Source organism: Furipterus horrens, unplaced genomic scaffold, assembly GCF_987537825.1.
Source record: "Furipterus horrens unplaced genomic scaffold, mFurHor1.1.pri manual_scaffold_10, whole genome shotgun sequence".
Lineage (NCBI taxonomy): Eukaryota > Metazoa > Chordata > Mammalia > Chiroptera > Furipteridae > Furipterus > Furipterus horrens.
The window spans coordinates 74,247,125-74,272,562 of NW_028327180.1; the positions used below are offsets into that span (position 1 = coordinate 74,247,125).

At 51.9% G+C, this 25,438-nt stretch overlaps 1 protein-coding gene across 2 annotated transcripts in view; it reads right to left on the bottom strand.

The window, feature by feature from the left end:
* Positions 1 to 12,430, bottom strand: part of PSD2 (pleckstrin and Sec7 domain containing 2) — a 43,354-nt gene extending 30,924 nt beyond the window's left edge. For both annotated transcript variants that reach the window (XM_090288195.1, XM_090288194.1), the window contains exon 1: positions 12,297 to 12,430. The gene's annotated coding sequence lies outside the window, so the exon portion shown is untranslated. The remainder of the gene's footprint in view (positions 1 to 12,296) is intronic.
* Positions 12,431 to 25,438: the final 13,008 nt, after the last annotated feature.

The window sequence follows — 25,438 nt, forward strand, 5'->3', positions numbered from 1 at the left end:
GTGCTGGGCGGATGCCGCGCCACCACAGAGCCTTGAGGAGAGCGCGGCTGCCTCTGCTGCCCAGCGCCTGAAGCCCTGGCTGTAGGAGGGAGAACGGGGGACCGGGGGCTACCCTCCATACCCGAGCCCGCAGAACTCACGCAGCCCTGAGGAGGGGCTCATGAGGAGGCTGCCATGGACACTCTGGGGAGAGTGTGCAAGGGGAAAGCCCTGCTCTGCCCAGCTCACTGTGTGACCCCTCATGGATCTAGGCCAGGACTCCTCACTGACCCACCCAGACCAGGCCCACTCCCCTCTGCCCTGCTCTGGGTCTGTTTCCCCTCTGTAAAATGAGGAAACCCATTTTACCCACCACGCCCCTTTAAAATAAACTGGAACCAGCCCACATTTCCCAGAAGCTTCCTGCCCAACCTACTCCCAGATAGGAGGGTAGATGCAATGGTCTGTGTTCTCCCCTCATCCCTCTGTGCCCCGGCCCTGCCCGGGCTAGGCGATTTTCACCACCACCCCCTACTCTACTCCCATGACCTCTGCCACCAGGGACACAGACCAGCCCTTCCAAACAACTTCCTGCCTCCCCTGTTCAGGCCTCAGCTTCCCCCAACACCCCACTCTCCACTGGAGAAGGAGTTCTGGGGTCTCTGGAGAGGCTAGAGGAAAAGAGAGACTGGCCAGGCTCTTGGGCTGCAGCAGAATGAGCTGCCGGCATAGTCACAGGACTTAAGTGAGACCCATGTTCTCTGACCTTGCCTCATCATCACTGTCACCTGAGGGACTTAAATTACAGAATGTGAGGCCCTCCCCTGAGACCTCATGAACCAGAATCTATGGGGACCTGATACAGTAGGAGAAACTTCCCACTTAGAGAACGTGAACCTGGAGAGGAAAGTGAGTCTACTTCTGGAGGGGAGCTCTGGCACCACAGGACATAAATATTCATTTAACTTCGGTGGTCAAACGTGAAGTGAAAGAGAAGAGGGCAGCACAGGGGTCTGGAGCCCCAGCCCACTCACCCTGAGTGTCACTGCTAGAGGTTTGAAGACTGTGTGAGCATAGATTTTACTTTTTAAAAACTTCACAAATTAAAAAAGCAGCCTAAGAGCCAAGCTCTAGAATATCTGGGCCCAGATCCGAGGACACAGGGGACCCCAAGGGGTTTGGCCCTGAGTGAGGGATTCTTTCTGGCCTGCCCTAAATCCCTGCTGCTTCGGTTGCTATTTCGCTCTGTTCCCATGGGTTGTGTGCTCTGCGGAGGGAGAGAACAGGTCGTCTCCTCAGCCAGACCGCTCGGGCGGGGGCGCACTGAGAAAGGAAAGAGGAGGCGGAGGGGGCCTTCTGGCCTGCTGCCTGAGTTCTAGTCCTCTGGCCTGCTTTCTAGCCCAGGGGCCTGGATGAGCACTGGATCTGGGGCAGAGCTTCACCCCATTCCATCGGGGTACCTCAAGCTCCCACACCCCCGCACAGAGGCTGAGCCTAGCAGGACGGGGTACCTCCTCTTTGGTCAGGGTTCTCCCAGAGCTCCCAGTGAAGCCTGAGATTTGAGAGCAGAAGCAGCTTCACCTGATGCTCAGTCTGCACCAGCCTCAAAGCCAGGGTATAGACAAATAAAGGACGTCTTGGAAGGCCCCTGTATCACCCCCCAACTTCCAGCAGCTACCTCGGGCTGGCTCCAGCCTTACCTGCCCTGCCACGTCCTCCTGCAGCTGGGAGCAGGATAGCAGTTCTGCCAACACCCACACTGGGCTGTGTCCTCGGCTTCTGGGGCTGAGCAGACAAGGGGCAGCATTGAGCTCCACTCTGGGCGGGGGGCCCAGAGTCCCTGCCTGGGCTGAGGGCCAGCTAAGCCTAGAAATAGCTGAGCCAGGAACCCCCTCTTTTAATGAGCCCAAGTGAGGGGCACATAAAGGGGGGCTTCAGGGCAGAGGTGTGAAACAATGCCCCAACTCCTCACTCTGAACCATTATATGCCCTGGGACTCACTATTCCTTCTGGCTTTGGAGGACCCATTCCCATGATGGGGCATTACCTCCTTCCCCAGGGCTGGTGGGAGAACTTAAGGTCATAAATGCTGGGAGAGCTGACATCCAAGGAAGAACAAACACATTACAAAGGTCAAGGAGAGAGGAAGGCAGCTATGACCCACTCTTGACCACCATACTTGAAAAATGGGAAGACTAAGGCACAGAACCAGGAAAGGCTTTGCCTGAGGTCACACAGTGAGTAGCTGCTTCTAGAACTCAGAGTTGCCTCTGTCTGTACTTGGATGGGCTGGAGGTGCAGAACGAGCCCCCAATTTCCAAGGGCCCTGTCAGATACTCCCACAAGATCAAGGGCTCAAATCTTCTACCAGAAGAGTCCACTCTGCCTACCTCCAGCCCTGCTGGCAAGAGCGGGGCCACAGGGCATGAATCCAAGGAGATGCCTGCAAATGATAGTCTGGCAGTAGCTCGACCCCCTGCCTCCTTCCTCAGCCTGAATCAAGCCCTGCTCCAAGCAGGGGCTCCCACTAACCACAGCCCTTGGGATAACCTTGGGCTCAGCAGCCTTTTTCAGCAACAACCAAAATGGAGTCCATGATGATAGAGGAACACTGGCTGGATAAGGGCTAAACACCAAGCCAGCCACTTTCTGAATCTCAGCTGCCCCTGAGACAGCCCTGTTCCTCTCTCCACCCTCCCTATGGCGGCTGGAGGGAGTTGTGAAAACAAATTATATCACATCGCTCCCTCGCTCATAACCCTCCAATAGCTCCCACTGCCCTTCAGTTAGAATCCAGTCTCCTCAGCATGGCCTAAAAAGGCCCTGCCTGAACTGGTTCACTGCCCTCTCCCCATCCCCATCCCCATCCCATCAGCCACGTGGCCTTCTTTCTGCTCCCTGAGCTCATTCCCACCGCAGGGCCTTTGCACCAGCTGTACCCTTGGCCTAGAATGCTCTTTCCCTGCATCTTTAAGTGACTGCCTCGTCTGTCACTCAGGGCTGCACTCCAACACTGCCTCCTCAGAAAAGCTTTCTGTGGCCACCCGGCACTCTCTGACCCTCCTCCACAGAGCAGCTTATCTGCTAAGCATCACTTAGCAGAATAGAAACCTCCTTTTCTATTTGTTTCCTTACTTCCCACCTCACTAGGATGTAAGTTCAATGAGGGTGGGAACTGTCACATTCGCTGTTGTCTCCCCCAGAGCCTAGCACAGTGCCTGACAAACAGTGGGCAGTTTTTCAATATTTGGAGATGATAATCATCCCTGTTGTAGGCAGAGGTTGAGAGAGGTTGAGGAACATGCTCAGGGTCACAAAGCTGGAAAGTGGTAAGGCTGGCGTTCTGCTTGGAACAACGCAGAACTATTGTAGAGATAACCTCATACCGTGCCTTCCACGCTGGGATCCAAGCCAGCGGCTCTGAGGAGCTCAAGGAAAGGGCTGGAAGAAGGGCAAGACAAGGAGGGCTCCAGGGCCCAGCCTGCTCTGCAAGACAGAGGGGAGAGTGCATGGGTACAGGTGCCTGTGTGCGCATCTGTGAGTGAGCATGCAGTACAGGCATTTATGGGTGCACATGCACACACACAAACCACACAGAGGGTGCTGGGCAGCCACTCAAGAGGCAGTGTTCCTGGTTAGTGAGGTGGAGATGAGGAGCCCACAGGCCTGGGGGCAGGGTTCCGGGCAGCTAGACCCACATCACTGGACAACTGGGATCGAAACCATTCTGCTCTGGAAGAAGCCAGGGGCAGGAAAGGGACAACCCAGTGCTTCAGGCTAGGGTGGGGTCAAGAAGACAGGCACCCACACTGATTATGGCCATACCCAGAGGCAGCCGGCAGCTGGGTGGGTTTGGGAGGAGATGGAGTTGTACAGACTCACTTGGTGGAAACGGGGGCCCAGGAGGCAAAGTTAGGATATGGGACCCAGGACAGGCAAAACCTAAGAGCGTGTGGGAGGATCACTGGGGCTTGGAGCTCAGGCAGGGTATGTCAGGGAGGCTGGGATCAGAGAACATCATTTTGGAATGTCAGTGTATCAGTGTAGAGGCAAAGCTGGGACCACAGTTGTCCCAGGGAGCAGGACTGAGAGCCAGGGCGCTCTGGTTCTGCCTCCAATGTCTGACGGAAAGTAGGGCAAAGGAAACCCCTCATTTCCCATGTACATCAGCGATCCCTAACAATTTTCAAGTCTTGCACCTCTGTGGGCATCTGATGAAGCTGTGGGTCCCACCCCAGACAGTCACATATGTGTACAACATTTTGAGTATTTTCTGAGAGGCTTGTGGACCTCTAGTACCCATCCATAGGCTCTGGGCATGAACCCCAACCTGGAAACTCCCAAGAACCTTCCACCTCTGGTACTGAACACTCAGAGAAAGTTCCATGAGGGCTACTTGGGGGGAAAAAAAGCTGAAAACCTTTCACTCTCAGACCTATTCTCCGCCCATTGGGAACCCACCATCCCCATTGTTCCCACTACCCTTCCCCAAAATTCCTGTTATACTGACTCACTAGCTCACCCAGGTTTTAGCACATGGGCCTGGGTCTTTACACACACACACACAAACACACAAGTATACACATGGGCAGTTAAACAAGATGATCACTGAAGAGGGCTAGCGCACAATGGGCGCTCAGAACAGACCTTAGCCAGCTGTCCCTCCACATTCATGGGCGCTCCAGGCCTCCACAGGTACCTGCTGGGCCACTGGCAGCACAGGCAGCAGGGAGTTGTTAGGAAGACCCCTCAGGGGGTCACTGGACCACACCGCACACCCTGTTCCCCCAACCCCAGCCTCTGCCAGCCAAGGAGTCTGGCAGCCAGGACCTTCCTGCTGTCCCAGAGCTCTAAGCACCCTCGCCAGACCAAGGCCAACCTGGGCAGGTACCTCCTCAATGTCTCAACTACCCAGGGCAGGGAGGTGCCCAGGATAATGCAGAGGAGATGTCTACCCAGGAGCCTCGGGAACTGTCCTGCCTCCATTTCCCAAAGTGACCCTAATCTGCAGCAGTAAGTGGCTCAGGACCCCCACTGTGCAGTCAGAAAGACCTGGCTTCAAATCCCAGTTCTGCTACCCATCAGCGCTGTCACCTCAGGGACAGTCAGTCGCCCACCTCTCTGAGCCTGGGCGTCTTCCCCTGTAAAATAGGGAGCGCTAACAGGCTCTGCCTTGCGGGGCTGCAGTGGGGACAAAGGAGATAGCATGGGGGCAGTGCTCAGCTCAACACTGGCCACGAGTGCTGAGGGAGGGCAGCAGCTCAGGCCTGCAGGGGAACGGGCTAGCTGCCCACACCGGGTGTGAAACGCCTGGGAGAGCAACGTGGGCAGCAATCACTGGGCCTCAAGAGACGTTTGTTCTTGGCAGCCCACCAGAGCAGGGACTTCAGAGGCCCATACTGAGGGTAGAGGCAGGAGAAGATCCTGGGGTGGCCCATGAGGGTGGTCCAGAGAGCACCCCACCTTTTCCTGAGGTAGGTGGGGACCCTAAAGTCCTGGCTCCACCAATGCTCCCACCCCAGGCCAGGGACCCTCCTAGCTTTCTATCTCAAGACACAAGAGCCCCACCAGTTGCAGGGCAAGGGCCAAGCGCCTGGCACCTGGCGCTTCCTTAAAAGGCATCCATCCTGTAGGTGGTACCAATCTGGGGTCATTTACAAACCCAGCACCACCCTGCTTTCCTCCTCTCACTGTGGCCTCTGAAAAACCAGCTTGCCTTGGGTTGTGGGGAGCTAGAAGGCCTCCTCTTTCTCATGATCAGGCAGGCAGAGGTCCCTGGGCTCTGGGTGCACATTTGCATCTTATCTGCATGTGCCTTGCAGTCAGCTTGGACTTTCAGGGGGCCCTGGGCCCAGCTCCACAAAGGTCATCCCTTGACATCTCCCTGCTTGCTTCTCTCCCCACCCCAAAGCCACTTGGCACCCTCATTTGCTTATCATTTGCATAATCTGCATTCTGGTTTGGAATGCCCTCCACAATGCTGAAATTCAAAGTGTCTGTTGTCAGATCCCAAAGCATGCTTAGAACTGGTGACTCTACCCCCAGCTGACTTCCCTCCAGGGTGAGCCTTCAGCTGTCTGGGACCACAGAAAACTAGGCTGTTCAGATGAAGTGACTGCTTCATCTTCCTGGAGCTCCAGAGGACACCTGGGACTTGCTCTGTTTTTTGAGTCACATTTGACCCATGAGCCTGTGGATTTAGAGTTGAACCCCAAGAACTCTATAATGGGCTGACCCAATGCAAGTCCTCCCAACCAGCCCTACTCAGCTAACACACCTGTTGGGGGAGTGGGCAGGCCCAAGAGGCCCAATCTCTGGTTCAACAGCCAGGAGAGATAAACTAAGAAGCTTCACCCTCCCTTCTTTTTGCCCAATTTTTACTTACTCTGTACTCTCTAGATCCTCCCATTTCTTGTCCACGCCCCCAAAGAAAACCTCTCCCTACCTCATCCCCTGTGACTTTCCTCCCCATCCTCTTCCCAACCTCTTGATTATATAGCTCCACTTAATCCCTCCCTTGCTGAGTCCCTCTTCCCGTCCTCCCTTCCTCTTCTCCCATCCTCTCTTCTCCACTGTAGGACTTCAGTACACGGTCTGACAAAGGTTGTGGTCTCCTTGGGGCTGGCTGAGGCCCAGAAGAATGTGGTACAAAGCAGCCAGGTGTGAAAGCTGAGTTCTGGGCCAATCCACTCTCGGCTCCTTATCCCTCCTATTCAGCCATAGCCCATTAAGGGGAGTTCTGGCTGCTGGTAAAAGCCTCACCCCTTGAGGGACATACAGTACATGGGCTAAGAGAGAAAGTCAGGACTGACACCAACATTTGGGCACTGAGCACCTAGAAGGACTGAGCTGCCACTCCTGAGACGGGGAAGACTGGGTGGAGCAGGTTGAGGGAGAAAGACTGGGAGCTCAGCTTTGGACAAGCTAAGTCTGAGGGGTCTAGTAGACACGACTGTTGAGTTGCTGAGTAGGCTACTGGGGCTCAGAAGAGAGGTCAAAACTGGGGGTATAAATTTGGGAGCTGGAAGCACACGGGTGGAGCTTAAGGCCGTGGACTGGAGGAGATGGGCACAGAAGTGACAGTAGACAAGGAGGGGCAGCCAGGCAAGGGAGGAGTCCTGGGCCCTCCAAAATTAAGAGGTGGGGGTGGGGAAGAAAGAGACTGAGAGGAGCAGCCATGAGGTGGAAGGAAAACAGGAGAATGGATATCCTGGAGGTCAAGGAATCTTCCAAGGAAGAGGAAGAGATTAAATGTGTCAAATGCCACAGATGAGGGCTGCGAATTGGTCATCAGTGACCTTGAGAAAGAGCAGTCATTGAAGTGGAAGGGAGAGAAAGCTCAATCGGAGTGAAGTCAAGAGAGTGCGGGGAGAAGACATGGGGACACTGAGTCTGGACAACCGTCCTGAGGAGTTTTGCTGTAAATGGGGGGCAGAGGGATGCAGCAGTTACTGGCGGGAAGACAAGAGGGCCATCTTCTAAGACAGGAGAAACAACAGCAAGACATCTGCTGACTGAATAATCTGATGCAGGGGGAGCCCATAATGCAGGAGGGGGCTGTGCTGGAGCAATGTCCTCAGGTAGACACAAGGGGACAGGATCCAGTGCACAAGTAGAGGGGTGGCCTTACCCAGGACCAGGAACTCTTACACCACAGTGACCAGAGGAATGCAGAGCAGTGGGCAGATGTCAGCAGATGGGTGAATGTAGTACTGGGAGTCTGAGAAAGTTCTGATTGCTTCTATTTTCTCCAAGAAGTAGGAAGCAATGTCAGCAGGTGTGAGGGAGGCCTGGGGAAGAGGGGCTCGGGCTGAGGGTAGGAGAGACAGTGTGATGCATCATCAGGGAGAGGGGGGAAGGGCTCGGGACCCATGGCAGGACTGCGGGGTGGTACTGAAAACCCATCTGGAGCTCATGGTTTTGAGCTCAAAGTGAGACCAGTCGGAGCAGAGGCTTTTCTCGGCCCCATCCAGCTGTGCAGTTCAGATGCAGAGCAGGCCAGGCAAAGGATTTGACCACAGTTGGGTTGTTACCAAGCAAGTAGGAAGAAACAAAATGAGGTAAGGGAGTTGGGGGACCCACGAGGGAGGGGTTATCCTGACATATAGTGGCGGCTGCCTCTGAGCCAGCCCTTGACCCCTCCTCAAAGTTCCCCCCTGCTGGTGCCTGAGAGCCCTCCCTCCAGTCCCTGCTGTGGGTTAGGCATGACCTTCCCTCTGTCCTCATCCCAAAGTGAGCTTCAAGGTGGGTGGCCACAGGTAACCACCAGGAGTTGGAGAAACGGGCTTCCCCCCTCAGCCCTCACACACCTAAAACCACACCCTCCATCCCCTTCCCAAGTTGTCACTTAACAGCCCACCCACCTCCAGTGGGCCCCAGTACCCGTCCAGTCTGCCTCCTGATCGCTCCTTACTCCACCCCATCTGCCACACCCCAGTCCCAGCAGAGCCACCACACCGCTGACTCCATCCCCTCTGTACACCATCCACAGCAACGCCAAATCCAGTGTTCAGAACCTCATGCTGGACCTCGTCACCGACCAGGCCCTTTTCTACCGTGCTGGCCTGGCCAATCCCATCCCATCCTCCTCAGAGCGCCTTCTTCAGCACCCACATCTACCCCATCACTCCCCTGTTTAAAACCCTTCTGTGGCTCCAGATGGGCAGTTACGTTCCGGGTCCCACCCCCTTGTTCCCTATCTCTCCTCCCTGTGTCCCTCAGTACTTCCTCTGGGCCTCTCCCCAGCACTGACAGCACCTTCCCTGAGTTGTGGCTCACCCTATTCCCCACTCCTGGTTGTGAACTCCTTGAAGTCCCCATCAATGTCTGCTTAATCACCCTTTTTTCCAGCACATGGTCTGAAGTGGAGATTCAGTTGGTTTTGCTCACGAGGTGCATGGATGCCTAGGTGGATGAAGCTCCTGGAGGTCGTGAGGAGGAAGGAACAGGGTTGGAACAAAGGGACTCTTCAGTCAAGTGACCTAACTCAGCATCACCTATTACAGGACAAACTGAGGACGTGTGCCTCCTACAGGATGCACTGAGAAGGACACATCACCTACGGGACAGTCTGGCAAACAACAGTTCAACCTGAATCTGCTCGGGAGGAAGCAATAACACAAACCTGGAATGTGGGTCATTCTACAAGAGGACTAAGCAGGACTCTTTAAAACTGACAATGTCATTAAACACCTTTTTTTTAAAGAAGGGGCCTCATTCATTCCAGATTAAAGTAGACTGAAAAGACATAACTGAATGTAATATCTGATGCTTGATTAAAAAAAAAAATTAAACAACTATAAAGAACATTATAGGGACAACTAGAAAAATTTAAATATGGATTACATATTAGGTTAAATTGTATCATTAATTTCTTGGGTATGTTAATAGTATAGCCATGTAGAAAAATGTCCTCGTCTCAGGAAATTCATGCTGAAGTATTTAAAGGTGAAGTGTTATGATGTCTGCAATTTACTTACAAAAGATTCAAAGAGAGAGAGAAAATGTGGGCAAATGTCAACAATTGGCAAATCTAGTTCTCTAGGTGAAAGGTATAGAGGTGGGTGTTCATTGTACTACCAAGTTTGACAAGACAGAAGGAAGAAGTGAAGGGAGGCACTCCAAAGAGTGCAGCCCGGGGCCTGACTTAATGGGTCAAGGGTGCAGGGGTCCTTCACTCCAGCAGCTCACAAGCTAGGCTGTAGGCCTGGCCTAGGCTGGGCTGGACACTGGAGTCACTGGGCCAGGCAGGCACAGCCCTGGAGTGGCTCACCACAGAATGAGGGTCAACACCTCAAGGAAATGAACTTAGCTGTGAGAGAACCCTCTTAGGAGGGCTAGGGCTCTGCAGAAAGCAGCCAGGTCCTACGGAGACCAGGAGGGCAGCGCTCAGCTGGGAGGGGGCTGGGAGGAGTATGGGCCCTGCCCCACCTCTGCCTGAGCTGTGACAAGAAATTAGGTCTCTGCCCCTCCCCCCACACCCCTCAAGGGGCGACAGCCTGAGTGTATCCTCCTATGTGAGAAGCCAGGCTAAATACAGAGCCTCAGACATAAGATGCCACTCAAAACAGATTTCCCTGTAAAAGACCATCTGGCAAAGGATGTCTAGAGCATCGTCTGTCAAGAGTAGTGTCGTTCTCCTGCAAGCTGATGTCCGGAATGAGAATGTCTCCATCCCACCTCTCTAAAAGACCCTAGCTTAGTGCCTCAGTTTCCCCCAAGGTCACCACCTTGCTCCAGGTGGAAAGGCACTTGGTCCCACCTCCCTCCATACCTGCATCTGCAAAGAAGAAGAAAATGAGACTGGAGACACAGGTCCAAGCTTCAGACAGTTCTGCTCAGGTGCAAATCCTAATTCTGCCACTTACTCCCTAGGTGACTTTGAGCAAGCATCCCTGACCTTCAGCATCTTCTTCCACAAAATGGGAATAATGGGAGCACCTCCCTTTACAAGCTGCTGTGTGTATGAAAGTACTTAGTGCCATGGCTGCACTCACTATATGGAAAAGCTGGGCAAGGTACTGTCTATCCCCCAATACCCCTCTCTCTGACCTGTAAAGAACAAGAAGTCCTTCTTTCCAGCTGGCTTTGTTCCTTCCCTCCAGGAAACACTGCGGGTGAGGTCAGCTTGGGGAATGCATGGCCCATCGCTGTCACAGCAGGACAAGTGGCAGGAGGAAAACCTCTCAGTCTGGCACAGGCACTCCTGGGACTACAAGGTACAAGTCACCCAAGGATTGAGGCTTCAGCCCTTGCAAGAGGCACCAGCAGGAAGACCTTCCAAGAATATTCTATTTATTCTTCTACTTTTAGCTGGGTCAGCACCTAACTACTCACCCCAATGTGTGGGAGCCCTCTGGTTCAGGCCACAACCTGGGGATCTGCCATGTTTCCACCAGGACCAAACTTTGCAATAGCCTCATTCAAAAGCCACTGCTTCTCACTATATACAGGGGAAGGGGGAGCTCTTGGGAGGGGAGGTCTCTCCTCCAGAGCTCTTGGGAAGAGGGCAGCTTGCCCATTTTACTGATTCAGAGCTCACAAGTCACAGAATGTGTAACTTCTCTAGGAGGTAGGGTTCCTAACCTCCCAAGGGAATTGGGGGCAGAGGGTAAGGAGTGGGCCCAGGGCTGGGATTTGGCCTTGGAAGAGGTCCCAACACCCCTTATCCACTCTCCCTCAAGCTGCCTGAGTTCCCTACCCATTAAGCAGCTTTTGTTTCCAGGGTCTGAAAGAAAGAGCTGGGGACTCCAGGAAAGTCCACATGCCTCTCCCCATACCCAGGCTGCCCATCCACCCTGGCCAAACCCTGAGCCCTCTCTCTGCTCCCCATTCACCCATCCATTAAGCTCAGCCTGGCTTATCTTGAACCTGCCAAAAATCTCAGACCCATTTCCATTTTGGCTGGCGCTTCAGCCCCCAGTTCTTCCAGCCCTCCCCCCCAAGTTGGCCCCATGATGAAGGGCTGGACTGAGGCAGTGCCCCATGGGCCTGTGCAGAGACAATACCCCCCGTTCTGACTCAGGCAGCTCCCAGATCCTCCAGGGACAGCAAGTCTGAACACTTTCTCCTAGGAGGGGGCCAGCTGGACAGGGTGGTCTCCACATCTGGACTCCCTGCCCCACCCTAGCCCCAGCAGCGGGCTCCAAGGACCCCTCCCTCCCTGCGGCTGCCACAGCCATTATGTGCCTCCTCAGCCATGCTCATTGCCTGCCACGCCCCCATGCAAGCCCCCGATCTAGCGGCAGAGCTCACAGCCGGTAAGGCCTGGCTGCCAAGCCAGGCTGTCAAAGTTGGAAAACTGGAAACAGAAATAAATCCTCAAAGCTTCTCCATAGTAAGGGTGGTTGCCAGCAGGCCCAGCACTCAACATGCCAGGTCCCTGGCCACCAGCTTCCACTGACACCCCATCAATGCACACATATACACTTAGATTATACAGAAGCGGGAATCAGGAGGCACAACCCAGAAGACAATTGGGCGCGCCGGCCCCTACCCTCCCTGCAGGTTGGCCTGAGACTCTCTAGCAGTGGCCCCACTCCCTGGCCCAGACCCGGCCATCCCCGAGCTTCCTCTTTCTGCCCCATCTCCATGACAACCGTATCCTTCAGATGCTCCAGCCGCCACGGAATTGATCTGGAAACATAGCTTTGTTAGCAGACCCTGGCTGGCACGGAGGGCGGAGGGCGGCGCCCCACCACCCAGCATGCATGCCCACCCCCAGCACTCTCTCCCGGCCCCCAGCCCGGCTTCGGGGAGGGGCAGGGTCCCGGAGCACACAGCCCCTGGGGACAAGGTGGCCCTGCAGTCCCACTCACCGCTCCTGGTCCCAGTCACTGGGTCCAGCCTCTCACGGCGGGGCCATGCGTTGGACTGACCGCCCCACTCCTCCTCTGCTGCCTGTCGGGGCTCCCGCGCCCGCTTCTGTCCCTTCAGGTGGCGGAGCCGCGCTGTGGAGAAGCTGAGCAGAGATGGGGGGACTGACGGCAGGAGGGAGGAACGGAAGGCGAGAAGGGGGGAGGGAGGAGCGGGAAGAGCGGGGAAGGGCGGGGGACTGCAGGCGGCAGGAGGCGGGAGTGGAGTGGGAGGCCACAGCGGCCACCCCAGCCGATGGCCCGCCACGCCTCCACATCGAGGGCTGGACCACGCGCACTGACCTGGCTGGGGATGGTGTGGCCGGCCCCGTCCTGCACAGCCCGTGCTGGCCCTTTAAGAAAGTGGGGGAAGGGAGGGCCCAGAGGTTCCTCCCCACTAAAGCCCGCTAGCCCTAGGTGCCCTCTAACCCGGCCCCCTCGGCAGGACCCTCGAGCCCCAGACCCTGAGCCCTCAGGATCTGCTCAGCCCTCCTCCAGGTGACGGAAGGCGCGCCCTCCTCCTGCGGTCTGTTGAGGTCTGACTTCTTGCCTTCCACACCCCTACCCACCCAAGGAGACCAGACGTGATGCAGAAGGAGTGTGGAATGCAGGGAGCAGGCAGAGAGAGACAGAGCCCTACCACAGAGACAGACAGAGGGACAGACAGACCTGGGACATGGAGTGAGAAGGAGGAATAGAGACAGAGCTGCAAGGAGGAAGGGAGTGCAGAGGAGAGAGACAAAGGGAAGAGACCCGGAGGTGGAAGGTGAGGCACCGGCCCAATCAAGGATTCAGAGTCCCCGCATCAGACCCGGGTATAGCCACCCTAGGCAGAGATTTAGGGTGCTCTGGGCTATGGAAACCATCTCCTGAGTAACCCTCCTGCATGCTAGTTACCACCTTGAAGCCCTCCCCTCACCCCAGGTCCCTAGCTCTGAAAAGAAAACGTTGCTGGTATTGTACATGGGCGAGACACCAAGAACCTCCTGGCTGTGAGGCTCCTGCAGGGCAAGATTCCACCTCTCTGGGAGATAATAAAGGGCCCCCACCCATATGGATGTAGGGAGACCAGAAACTGGGGGAAGAGGAGTAGGGTGCGCAGGCCCAGTCTCCCAGAGAAGGGAGCTCAGGTTAGAGGCAGGCCCTGCCACAGGAAGTCGCTTTCCACCTCTCTCCTTCCACTCCAGCCCCCAGGAGCTGTGCACTGCACCCAGCTCCTTCCCGCCTTCGGGCCTTTGCAAGTGTTTCACCTTCTGCCTGGTCAGGCCTTTGATGCTGCTGTGCTCAATGAACTCCAACCCAATCCTCAAATCCCTGGTTAAATGTCCCTTCCTCCATGAAGCTCTCCCTGACCTTCTTCCCACAGATACACACACAGACAGTTAGGGACCTTGTTCTTAGGGAGCAGGGTAAGAGAAGAGAGGATCTGCTGACCTACATAGGGTGTCTAAGCTGTGCGGTGTGGCAGTAACTGGAGGTGCAATGTCTGAGCAGTGTCTCCTCCCTGTTCAAGCTGGGCCACAGCTAGAGCTGAGGTTTCAGCAACCATGGCGACATTTCTGCTATAACTGTGCATTTCCCATATGCCAGAATCCACACTAAGTGCTTTCTGTGTGTGACTTTTAATCCTCAGAACCACCCTGCAATTATTTGAGGCTCCAAAAGCATAAGCCACTTGCTTAAGGTCCCAGGAGGTGTGATCCTGTGGATACAGCTGGGCAGTGGAGAGGCTACTCTGGCCACACCCTTTCATTGCCCGGGGATCCCTAGGACATTCCCAAAGAGCCCAGATACAAGGGACCACTCTACTGCAGGCACCCAGGATCCTCTTGAAGGGCACAAAGGGACTGTGGTTTCCCTCCTGTCCTGCCCTCTACCTTCTGCCCTCTGCTCCCTGTAGGCAGGAATGAGTGGCAGCAGGCAACCAGAAGGGGCTGTGGGGGGGAGTGGAGGTGACAGAACTTTGCTTCCATACTCCCCATCCTCAAGACCCATGATCTCAAGTCACAGCTGGACCATCTTTCTGAGCTTCTAACTATCTCATCTACTCAGCGAGGATGGTCACCGACCCCTCCCTTGAGGGGATGGGGCGGGGATGAAAGGAGTAATGTGCTCAGTGCCCACCCACCCACCCAAGACTTGGCACACAGATGCACTAACAGGCCATGGCTATTACAACTATCAGTTGTAATGAGTGGCTTACTCATGAAATGGGTTATTTCATCTCTGTCTACCGAGATGGACCCAGAGCCCCCTGAAGGCAAGGTCTGTCTTGTTCACAATGTATCCTCAGCACCTAACACAGAGTATGGCTCAATAAATATGAATAGGAAGGAAGAAAGAAAGGAGGGAGAAGGAAGGGAGATACAGTCATCTCTCCCCTTAGTCTGGCCGGCTCGTGCTCAGGACCTAGTCCCTGGCCTGGATCTGCTCCTGTCCTTGGCAGGTCTAGGAGCCTGCTCCAGTAGGCATGAGCAGGACAGGGGACCTGGGTTCTAGTCTGGCCTCTCCTGCTTCCTTCTATATCCCCTCCCTGAACCTCACTTGCTCAAAGGGCACAAAGGACTGTCACAGGCCACAGGTGGGCTCTGGGCCAGAGAGTGCTCTGCATGCCATTGACAAGGAGAGAGCGTTGTTGTTATTATTCCTCGTAGCTACTTTTGCCTCTTGAAAGAAAACAAGATCAGTGTCCACCCACCCAGGAGCCAAAATGCACTCCACTCCCCAGTATCCCTCCAGGAAAAAAAATAATCTACAGCTTCTCCCCATTCATCTGAGTGACTTCTCTTTTCTCCTCCCCCACCTCTGCCCACCCACCCGAGGATGAGATTTGGGAAAGCAGTGCTGGAGGTTGGACAGAGGCAGGGACACAGTTCCCAGAACACTTATCCCAAGCAATACTGACCTTCTCTTCCTCGTCACAGGAAATGTTACCTCCCCTCAGCTCAGGCCGAAAACCTGGGAGTCATCCTTGCCTCTCTTTCTCTCACATTCCACGTCCCTTGACAAATGCTATGGGGTTTATTTCAAAGTATGTACCAAATTGACCGCTTCTCATTAGCTCCACTGCCACCACCCTGGCCCGAGCCACTGTCACCTCTCACCTGGAACATAACTATAGCCTCCTAACCGGTCCTGCTGCTTCCACCCAGCCCCACTACTGACATTCCCAACACAGCAGCCAAAAGGATACCATTCAATCCTCTGCTCCAAATCCTCCAATGGCTCACTTATCACTAAGAGTTAAACCAAGTCTTTGCCATAGTGCAAGGCTCTCCATGTCTTGGTCCCTAACACCTTTCTGACCTTCTTTCCAGCCACACTGCAGATACTAAAAAGTGCTTTGAAACCAAAAAAAGGGGGAATGGGACAGCAACTTAGCTGGAAGGGTGGGGACTACTTCGGCAAGGTGGTCAGAGACAGTGTCTGTGAGGAGGTGCCCCCAGACTGGGCAAGTCCCCCCCCAGGCCCACACAATGCCATCATCTGCCCTATCACAGCACGCATCACACTGCACCAATGCTGTCTAGACTGGTTGCTCCATGAGGGCAAGGACCCTTCTCAGTCCTCTTTGGGTCCCTAGCTCCTCCCGAGCCTAGAGCCAGCATACAGTGGGCAACCAAAAGGTGGTGACGCCAGAGAACAGATGAATGAGAGGTTGTGGGCGAATCCACTCGTGGGTTGTGATATTCTGACAGGACCTGAGGTAGGAAAGCCAAGCAGTAAGGAGCTAGACAGGGAGCCATAGAGGCAGGGGGGCAAGGGGGGTGTCCTTGAAGCCTCAGGGTCTGTACATTCCCTAATATTATCTAAAAATCCTGGGTTAGCTGGGAGGGAGACTGGGGAGGAAAGGCCATCCTCACTGGACAGCCCCTGGCTGCGAAGTGAGGTAATGATTCATCCATTCACTCAACAAACGTCTACTGAGCACATATTCTGCCTATATGCCAGGCCCTAGGAGGGGGGTGGAGGCAGGGCCCAGACAAAGCCTCTCCCTCCATATTTCAGAGGCAAGTATTCCTGTAGGTGAAGCTTCCTGGAGAAACAACTGATTTGCTTCCCCCATTTATCACAAGATGAAATCAAATTTTAGGTATGGGTTTTACTAGCCTCCTGCTTAGTGCCTCCCTGGAATGAAAAGTCCAGGAAGGGCAGGAACTGTACACCTTGTTATTGCTAGGACCCCAGGATCTAGCAAGGTCCTGGAGTGTAGTAGGTGCTCAATAAGTATTTGCTGAATGAATGGATGAATGCATACATGAATGACTGGTAGAACATGAGCAGGTCCCTGAAGAAGGCGAAGATTCAGACTTGCAGCAAGAGAAGGTAAGTGGGAGAGGGCACCACCTGAGCAAGCATCAGGTCGGAGAAAGTCACCTGGAGGGGAGAAAGCTATGGGCAGGAGAGAAGAAGGACTGTTCAAGCTCTGAGAGCTGCTTGTCCCACCCCCTCCCCCATCAAAGGTGGCCCTGGATACACTGGTCCAGGGCCTATAGACAAAGTTCCACAGGGAGTGCCAGAGACTTGCAGAGCCTAGAGCCAGCCGGCTGCAGGCCCAGGACACAGGCAAAGCCTGGCCCAGAACTTTGTCTGAGGGCCTTTGTGGAACTCCGGGAGCCTATCCAGGAACTAGCCAGGGTGCCATGGGGTGGGCATGCTCCTGCTTCCAGAGATCCAGCAGGCCATCCAGGTCTGGGTCAATGGCAGGTTAGGGAGAGGGTCCTTACCCTTGGGAAAATAACACCACCCCATTCCAGGAACTCGGAGCTGTTAGGATTCGAGTGGCCAGCAGACCCCATCCAGATTACTGAGGCTCAGGGAAGATGGGGCTCAGCTGGGAGATGCAGAGTTAGGGTTGTATCTGACCCTTCCCTCACCCCACGCATTGTCCCCAAGAAACCTAGCAGGAGGGAGTAGGGCAAGACTTTTTCAAAGCTAAGGGACATGGGACAAGTCAACTCCTGCCCAAGGATCCCTGCCAAACCGGGCTGGTTCACAGGAGGGCAAGCTTGGGGCTGCAAGGAGGCCCTTGCGAGGCCCAGGCAGCTCTCTGTCTCCGTCTACTGGCCAGACTCAGAATTACCAGCACTGTCCTGGGTTCCCTGCGCCGGGCAGCCCCGCTCTCTCTCACATCCAGAAAGGAAGTGAACAGTGGTCATATGGGTCATCCCCTTGCCTCAGCACCAGGCCCAGCCGCGCTCCGAGGTCCAGCCGCAGGCCCTCTGCGCTGGGGTGCTCGCTCGTTCCGGAAGTCCTTTACCTGGTCCAACCTAAGCATTTCTTCACCTTGGCCCAGGCTATCTCGGAAGAAGATGTTCTTCCACAATACAGATGAAAAATTGAGGCTCCACTGACATTCTCATGGTGACCAGGCCCCCTTTCCTTGGAACTGAGGGGAGTGCTGGTACCTCTACCCACTGCAGCAGGGAAGGTAGGGGGTTTAACTCGCGGACATCCGAGAAGGAGTCCTCCCAAGCCCTTCCATTGCTCTTAACAGAAAGCGGTTGGTCAGGAATGGGCTATTTTTGGGTCCTGGCGCCATCTCCTGGTGTCTACAAGAACTGCACCTGACCCGCCAGACTCAATCACTGGCTAGACAATGCCGCTGAAAACGCTAATTACAGCTCCTGACTTTTGCTGAGTGTTCTGTAAGCCAGGTTCGTGCTAAATTCTTGGGAATATCTCATTTCATCCTCACAATCACCTTATGAGGTGGACATCACTAATCCCATTCTACCTGAAGCTAGGCAAGTTAAGTGACTTACCCCAGAGCACACCTCTAGTAAGGGGCAAAGCCCCAACTCCATTCCCTGACATGTATTAACTGAGCTCTGCCGCCTGCACTAGCAGTGGTGGGAGGAGTAGCGGCTCGGCCATGAGCTCTATGAGGGAGAGTTCCCCTGGCCCACTTCCCGCCCCAACCTTAGGCATAATCCACTTTAGCTTAGTTTACAGCTGGTATAGCAGGAACTGCGCCCATTAATGTCCCTGTTCTTCCTTGACAGCTTGAGAGCTCTTCTAGGGCAGGGCCAAGGAAAAATGCTCCCATGTCCCCCCACTCAGCACTGATCACTGAAGGCCCTCTGTATACATACTCAGCCCCTTTCACTTGGGACCGTCACACCCTGCAGGACCCTACTCAGCCCCATCCTTGCTTCCCAATTCAGGAGCTCAGGCAGGTACAGTGTAAGTGGTTGCAAATGACAGAGCCTGGCTTTGGTGCAAAGGGGTTCGTGTAAATGCAAAGTCCAGGAGTAGACCAGCTGCAGGCAGTACTGAATCCAGGCTCCCAAATGGGGTCTTTCTCCACATCTGGAGCCAGCAGTCCTCTGTGTTGGCTTCTTTTCCAGGCAAGCTCTCCCAATAAGTGTCAAAATGGCTACGGCAGCTCTGAGCTTATGTCTGGCTTTAAGGGCAGAAGGCTTCCCCCAACCCTTCCCTGTGCCAAGGATATAATCAAGTCTCAGGATTCAGTCTCATTGGCCAAGCCAGTGACATACAGTATGGCCATCACTGAACCAAACAACTGTGACCTAAAGCATCACTGCCCCTTATGGAGTGATGTTAGGAGGGGATGTGTCCCAAAGGAAAACAGGGAGAGTTACCAGAAAAAGGCAAAAGGCTACTGCACAGCAAACAGCACTAATGTTCATGGCAGCCAGAAGCCCACCTTTTCTTGGCTCCAACTTAGACTACAGGCCTCTTCCCAAATTATCAGATTCTTCCTTCTTTCATTTGTTTATTCAACAAACTTTTACTGAGAGCCTACCCATACCAAGCCCTCTTCTAAGTGAATCATATCAGTAATCAAAAGAGGCAAAAATCCTGCCCTGACTGGTGTGGCTCAGTTGATTGGGCATCGTCCCTATAAGCCAGCAGTTCTCAACCTGTGGGTCGCAACCCCTTTGGGAGTCAAACGACCCTTTCACAAGGGTCACCTAAGACAATCAGAAAACACATATATAATTACATATTGTTTTTGTGATTAATCACTATGCTTTAGTTATGGTTGGGGGTCACCACAACATGAGAAATTGTATTAAAGGGTCGCGGCATTAGGAAGGTTGAGAACCACTGCTATAAGCCAAGGGTATGTGGTTCAATTCTTGGTCAGAACACATGCCTGAGTTGTGGGTTCAGTCCCCGGCTGGGGTGCATACGAGAGGCGGCTGATGAATGTTTCTCTCCCTCTCTTTCTCCCTCCTTTCCCCTCTCTATAAAAATAAATAAATAAAATCTTTTTATAAAGAGAGAGAGAGAGTCGAAAATTCTTGCCTTCCTGAGTCATTTCCAGTGGGGGTGAGGGGGGAGAAACAACAAACATAATAAATAAATAAAATTTATATTATAAACAGTGATAAGTACTACAGGGAGAAATAGGGCAACATAAAGAAAATCAAGGAGACTTCCGGCCAAGATGAAGGCCTAAACTGACATGCTCCATCTCCCTCCACAGCTAAGAAGCAATACAACTACTGCAAAACCAGAAATAACCAGAAGTTCCAGAAAATAAATGGAAGTCCAACGTATGAAGTTATAAAGAGGTAGTGCTCGTCCTGACAGGTAGGAGGAGCGAAGCCAGGGAGGAGAGGTCAAGTTGTGCTGGCGGCGGCAGCAGCAGCAACAGGTGGCAGGACAGCGGTAAGCACAGACACCCGTATTTAAGGGGAAGCAAGAAGTGGAGCACCCCCAGCTGCAGACCAAACCCGTCAGCTTGTAATTCCAGTGCTGGGGAAGGCAGACCTCCATTGCCTTGGACTGTGAGGCCCAGAGGGGGTGGGGACGGAGGAGGAGGCTCCTGGTCTCTCAGCAGAGAGTGAATGACAGAGATCCATTTTGGACCCCCACCCCCACAAAAAACATCACAGCCTGGTGAGAAGGGTCGCCCCATTGTGACAAGTGGACAGGGCTCCATCCCCTATAGCATAGGAGGTGTGACAACCCTGACCAGGAAGCAAAGGTAAACACAAAACTGTCAGGATCACACAGATCATGATAGAGACCCCGGTGACACAGCTGACCAGACAGCAAATATTTAATCTAATGAAGCAGCAGATAGGAAATCTTTCTGAGGCACAGTTCAGAGCTTTGGTTATAAAAATGCTTACAGACCTAACAGCAGATTTTTAAACAAGACAGGGAAAGAATGAAGGCTAGTCCTGCTGAAATGAACAAAAACACATAGGAAACTAGTGGTGAGGGGAAAAAAACCAAGGATCAAATCAATAAATCGGAACATAGGAAGAGTCAACCAATGCAGAAAGAGGAAACAAAAAGTGAGGAAAATGAGGAGAGGCTCAGAAAACTATGGGACAGTATAAGTGGGCCAACATCCAAATCATACGGTTGCCAGAAGGTGAAGAAGAAGAACTAGAAATGGAAAATTTATGTGAAAAAATAATGAAGCAGAACTTCCCTAACTTGGGGAAGGAAATAGACTTACAGGTCCAGGAAGCACAGAATTCCAAAAAAGCTGGACCCAGGGAGAACCACACCAAGACACATTATAATCAAAATGTCAAAAATTAAGGGTAAAAAGAGAATCTTAAAAGCAGCAAGAGAAAAGAAGAGAACTATGTACAAAGGGGTCCCAATAAGACTATCAGCTGATTTCTCAAAAGAAACTCTGCAGGCAAGAAGGGACTGGCAAGAAATATTCAAAGTAATGAAAAGCAAAAACCTACAACCACGATTACTCTATCCAGCGAAGCTGTCATTCAGAATAGAAGGGCAGAGAAAGTGCCTCCAGGACAAAGTAAAACTGAAGGAGTTCATCAGATCTGAACCACTGTTAAATTAAATGTTAAAAGGAGTTGTTTACGTGAAAAAAAAAAAAAAGGAGTTGTTCAGGAAAAACTATGAACATTAAAATGAAAACTGTACCACAATAACCAACAAAAGAAGCTAGGGAACCAAAACAAAGGCAAACTAAGGAGGCAGCGAGAGTGGGGAAAGAATTATAGGTATGGGGCACATACTGGGGGGAAGTAAGCAGGGAGGGGGGAGAGGGGAAAGGGAGGGAGATGGTACAGGAATTAAGAAGCATAGTAGGAGGGAGTGGAGTAGACAGGAAGATGTTGAGAAGAACTATATGCACAACCAATGGGCATGGACAAAGTGGGGGGACAACTGGGGGGTCACTTGGTGGAGGGGAACAAAGGGAAAAGAAATTGGGACAACTGCAACAGCATAATCAATAAAGCATTTTTTTTTTTTAAAGAAAGAAAATCAGAAGGGTGGACAAGGTGAGGGGTATTGCAACTTTAAATAGAGTCCTGCTGGTAGACAACTTGAGAAGGTGAATTTGAGCAAAGACAAAAAAGAGGTAAGGGAATTTGACATGTAGATATCTGGGGGAGGACATTCCCAAGGAACAAGTACAGCCAGTGCAAAGGCCCTGACATGGAAGTGTGCCTGGCATGGTTCTGGAATAGCAAGGAGCAAAGGGAAGGAGGGAAGGGTGCAGGAAATGAGGCAGAGAGCCAGCAGGAGCCAGATGATGTAGGGCCTATAAGCCATTGTAAGGACTTGGGCTTTGACTCAGTGACATGAGAAGCCAACCAAAGTTTGGGACAGAGAACTGACTTGATTTGACTTATATTTTTAAAGGTTCTCTCTGGCTGCTGTTGCGGATAGATTGAAGGGGTCCGGGCTGAGCCTAGAGACCAGTTAGGAGGCTACTGCAGAATTCCAGGGTGGGAGCTGGTGAGAAGTGGCAAGATTCTGGATGTATTTTGAAAGTAAAAGCAATAATACAAATTGAGGAATTGAATATGGGGTATAAGAGAAAGAGAGGAGTCGAGACTGAAGCAAAATGTGAGGACCTGAACAACAGGAAGGATGGAGTTGCCAGAAACTAAGGTGGGAAAGTGAGGAAGAATGTGTTAGAGAAAGAAGAGAAGGGGCTCACTTTGGACAGGTGGAGTTTGAGATGTCAACTGGCCACCAAGTGGAGATGTCACATAGGCATATAGACTGGGCTAGAGATGCATATTTGGGAGGAGTGGGGGCAGCCTGTTTCAGAGGACCAAGAATGAAACCCTAAGGGCCTCCCACATTAAGAAGTAGGGGAGGAGGAAGGGGAGGAAAGAAGGGGTACTGAAAAGGGGTGTCCAGAGGGGTAGTGAGAAAGCAGGAAAATGCAGGATCCTATAATAAATAAGAGACAGTGTCAAGGAGGAAAGAGATGGGCCAAGTCAAATGCCGCTGCTGGTTCAAGTAAGATGAGGAATAAAAACTGACCATTGGATTCAGCGACATGGAGGTCATTGGAGACGTGGACAAGAGCCACCTGAGTGGAAAGAGTTGGAGAGAACCTGACTAGAAAGGGATAATGAAATAACAATTAGCAAGCTTCATAGCAGCAGTTTCCACAATAACCAGAAGGTAGAAACAACCTAAGTGTCCATCGCAGATAAATGGATAAACAAGGTGTGGCATACACTTACAATGGAATGTTACTTAGCTCTAATAAGGAATAAAATTATGACACATGCTATGACATAAGCTAAGTGACATAAACCAGGCATCAATGAACAATTATTGTATGTGTCCACTTATAAGAAATATCTAAATAAGTAAATTCATAGAAACAGAAAGTAGAATAGAGGTTTCCAGGGGTTGAGGGGAGGGGGAATAGAGAGTTATTGTCTAATGGGTACAGAATTTTTGTTTGGGATGATGAATAAGTTCCAGAAATAGATAGTGGTGATGGTTACACAACACTTTTAAAGTACTTAAAAATGGGTAAAATGATAACTTTTGTTTATGTGCATTTTACAATAAAGAAACAAAATTAAGTGGTCCTCAAAAAGTAATTAACAAGCATTTGTTGAGTGTCTACTACATGCTAGACACTGGGCCAAGGCCCAGGGGCCATGAAGAGCCACCAGGTACCCTTATGGACTCAAACAGTTACTGCCCAAGCCCCACTCTGTTCCCTTTGTTCCTGGGCAGGGACATGGGGACTGACATGAAATGCTAGACGTGTGGACATTGCAGACTCATGTCTGATGAATGCTGTTCTGAGACCACGGTGGAGAGCCACAGCTGGATCCATGGCTTTGCAGCTGGTAAAGAAATCACCATCAACGATTACTGACAAATAGAATAAGGAAGCTCCCAAATGGGTGCCTGGCCCACAACCCAGGCCTGTGCCCTGACTGGGAATCAAACCAGAGACCTTTCGATTCCCAGGCTGGCGCTCAATCCACTGAGGCACACCAGCCAGGGCTCATGGGGTGGTTCTGAAGTCTGAATAGATTAGCCCAGTGCCTGACACATGGTGAGTGTATGTGAGTTTGCTACTCTCATTATATCAGGACCAGCTGGAGGGTTAAGTCAAAACCAAAAAGGTGGACTTTAATGAGGACTAATGGAAAAGTTGACATTCAGGTTCCAACAAAGCAATTGTACAAGTTTAGGGCACGGAGATCTGGCTGGACATCCATCCATCCATTCATCTGTCCATGAGAAACAGCCCAAGGTGTCCATCAAGAGGCAAATGGATTAACAAACTATTACACATCCATATGATGGAATTCTACTTGGCAATAAAAAGGAACAAAGTACTCATGAATCTCCAAAACATTATGGTGAATGAAATAGGCCAGACACAAAGAGAGTAGTAGATAGTGCATGATTCTGTGTTTATGAAGTTCTAGACCATTATGGAGAGGAATCAGTGGGGACAGGGTTGACTAGAAAACTTTCTGTAGTGATGGAAATATTCTAAGCTTGATGGGAGTTGGTGTGTACAAGTATACACATGTATAAAAACTCAACCAGTGGTATACTTAAGATTTGTGCATTCCATTATATATAAATTATGCCTCAAAAAAGCAAAGAACCACACACAAATATTCAACTCTACTTATTGATATGCATGCTGAAGTGATTGGAGTGAAGCTTATGGTTACCTGCAACTTACTTTAAAATACATCCAAAAAATGAACTGATGGCTGAAGGAGGGATGCATAGATAATGATAAAGCAAATATAATATTAGCATAAATTGTAAATTCTGAGTGGTAGATTTATGGGTGTTCACTGTAAAAGGAGAAAAAATAGCCACCACAGAGTATATCCTGTTCAGGAGACGAAGGGCTGGAAAGATTGTTTATGGGAAAATGGGACCATGTATGCTGGAGAAAATGCAGGTGTGGGGTGGGAGGGTACAGCCCTCTTTGCCATCGACAGGATGAGCCAGCACCAACAGCTGGATAGCACAGGAAGGCCAATTTGGTCTTACTGGAAGGAGACCAATGGAACAGGCTGCCTTTTAGGTAGTGAGCTCCCCATTACATGAGGTGTGCAAGCAAGATGGACAGCTGACTGTCAAAAAAGTTAGAGAGGGGATTTCTAGGTTGACCAAGAGAATGGACTGAGGGTCTCTAAAGTCTCTTAAAGCAGCAACTCAAGAGTGAAATTTTAGCCCTGGCCAGTGTGGCTCAGTTGATTGGAGCATTGTCATGTCAACCAAAAGGTCACAGGTTTGACTCCTGCTCAAGGCACATGCCTAGGTTGCAGGTTAGGTCCTTGATTGGGGTGCATATGATTGATGTTTCTCTCCCTCCTTTCCTCTCTCTAAAATCAATAAGCATGTCCTCGGATGAGAATTTGTTTTTAAGTGAATTTTTAGCCTCGCTAATGAGAAAAAGTTTCAAGGGAACTCTGAGACCATGTCTGACACTAGCCACAGAAGGTCTGAGTCAGGGAGAGCTTTCTGGAGGAGGAGGCCAGATCACCATCCTTCTGGGCCCTCAGTCTCCAACCTGTAGTATATATCTCACTGACTACCTTGTCTGGGGTCCTCTAGCCCTTGCTGGATAGATATAAACAGGGCCTCAGGCCCTGCCTTGCTGCATGATCCTGGATGACTCCTTATTTCTCTCTGGGCCTCAGTCTGCCCCTCTGTTCAATGGTCTCAACTGAAACCGTTCTTTTTTTTTTTTTCCTCCAGGGAAAGCCAAACTGCTACAGACACACACCTATATGTGGGGACAGAGGGTAGGGCAGCTGTGGGTTTTTTTGAGGGGGACCCTGGTTGTATCTCAATTTATATTCCTTTGGAGTTGGCCTGGTGCTCAGAGATTGAGTAGAGGTGGC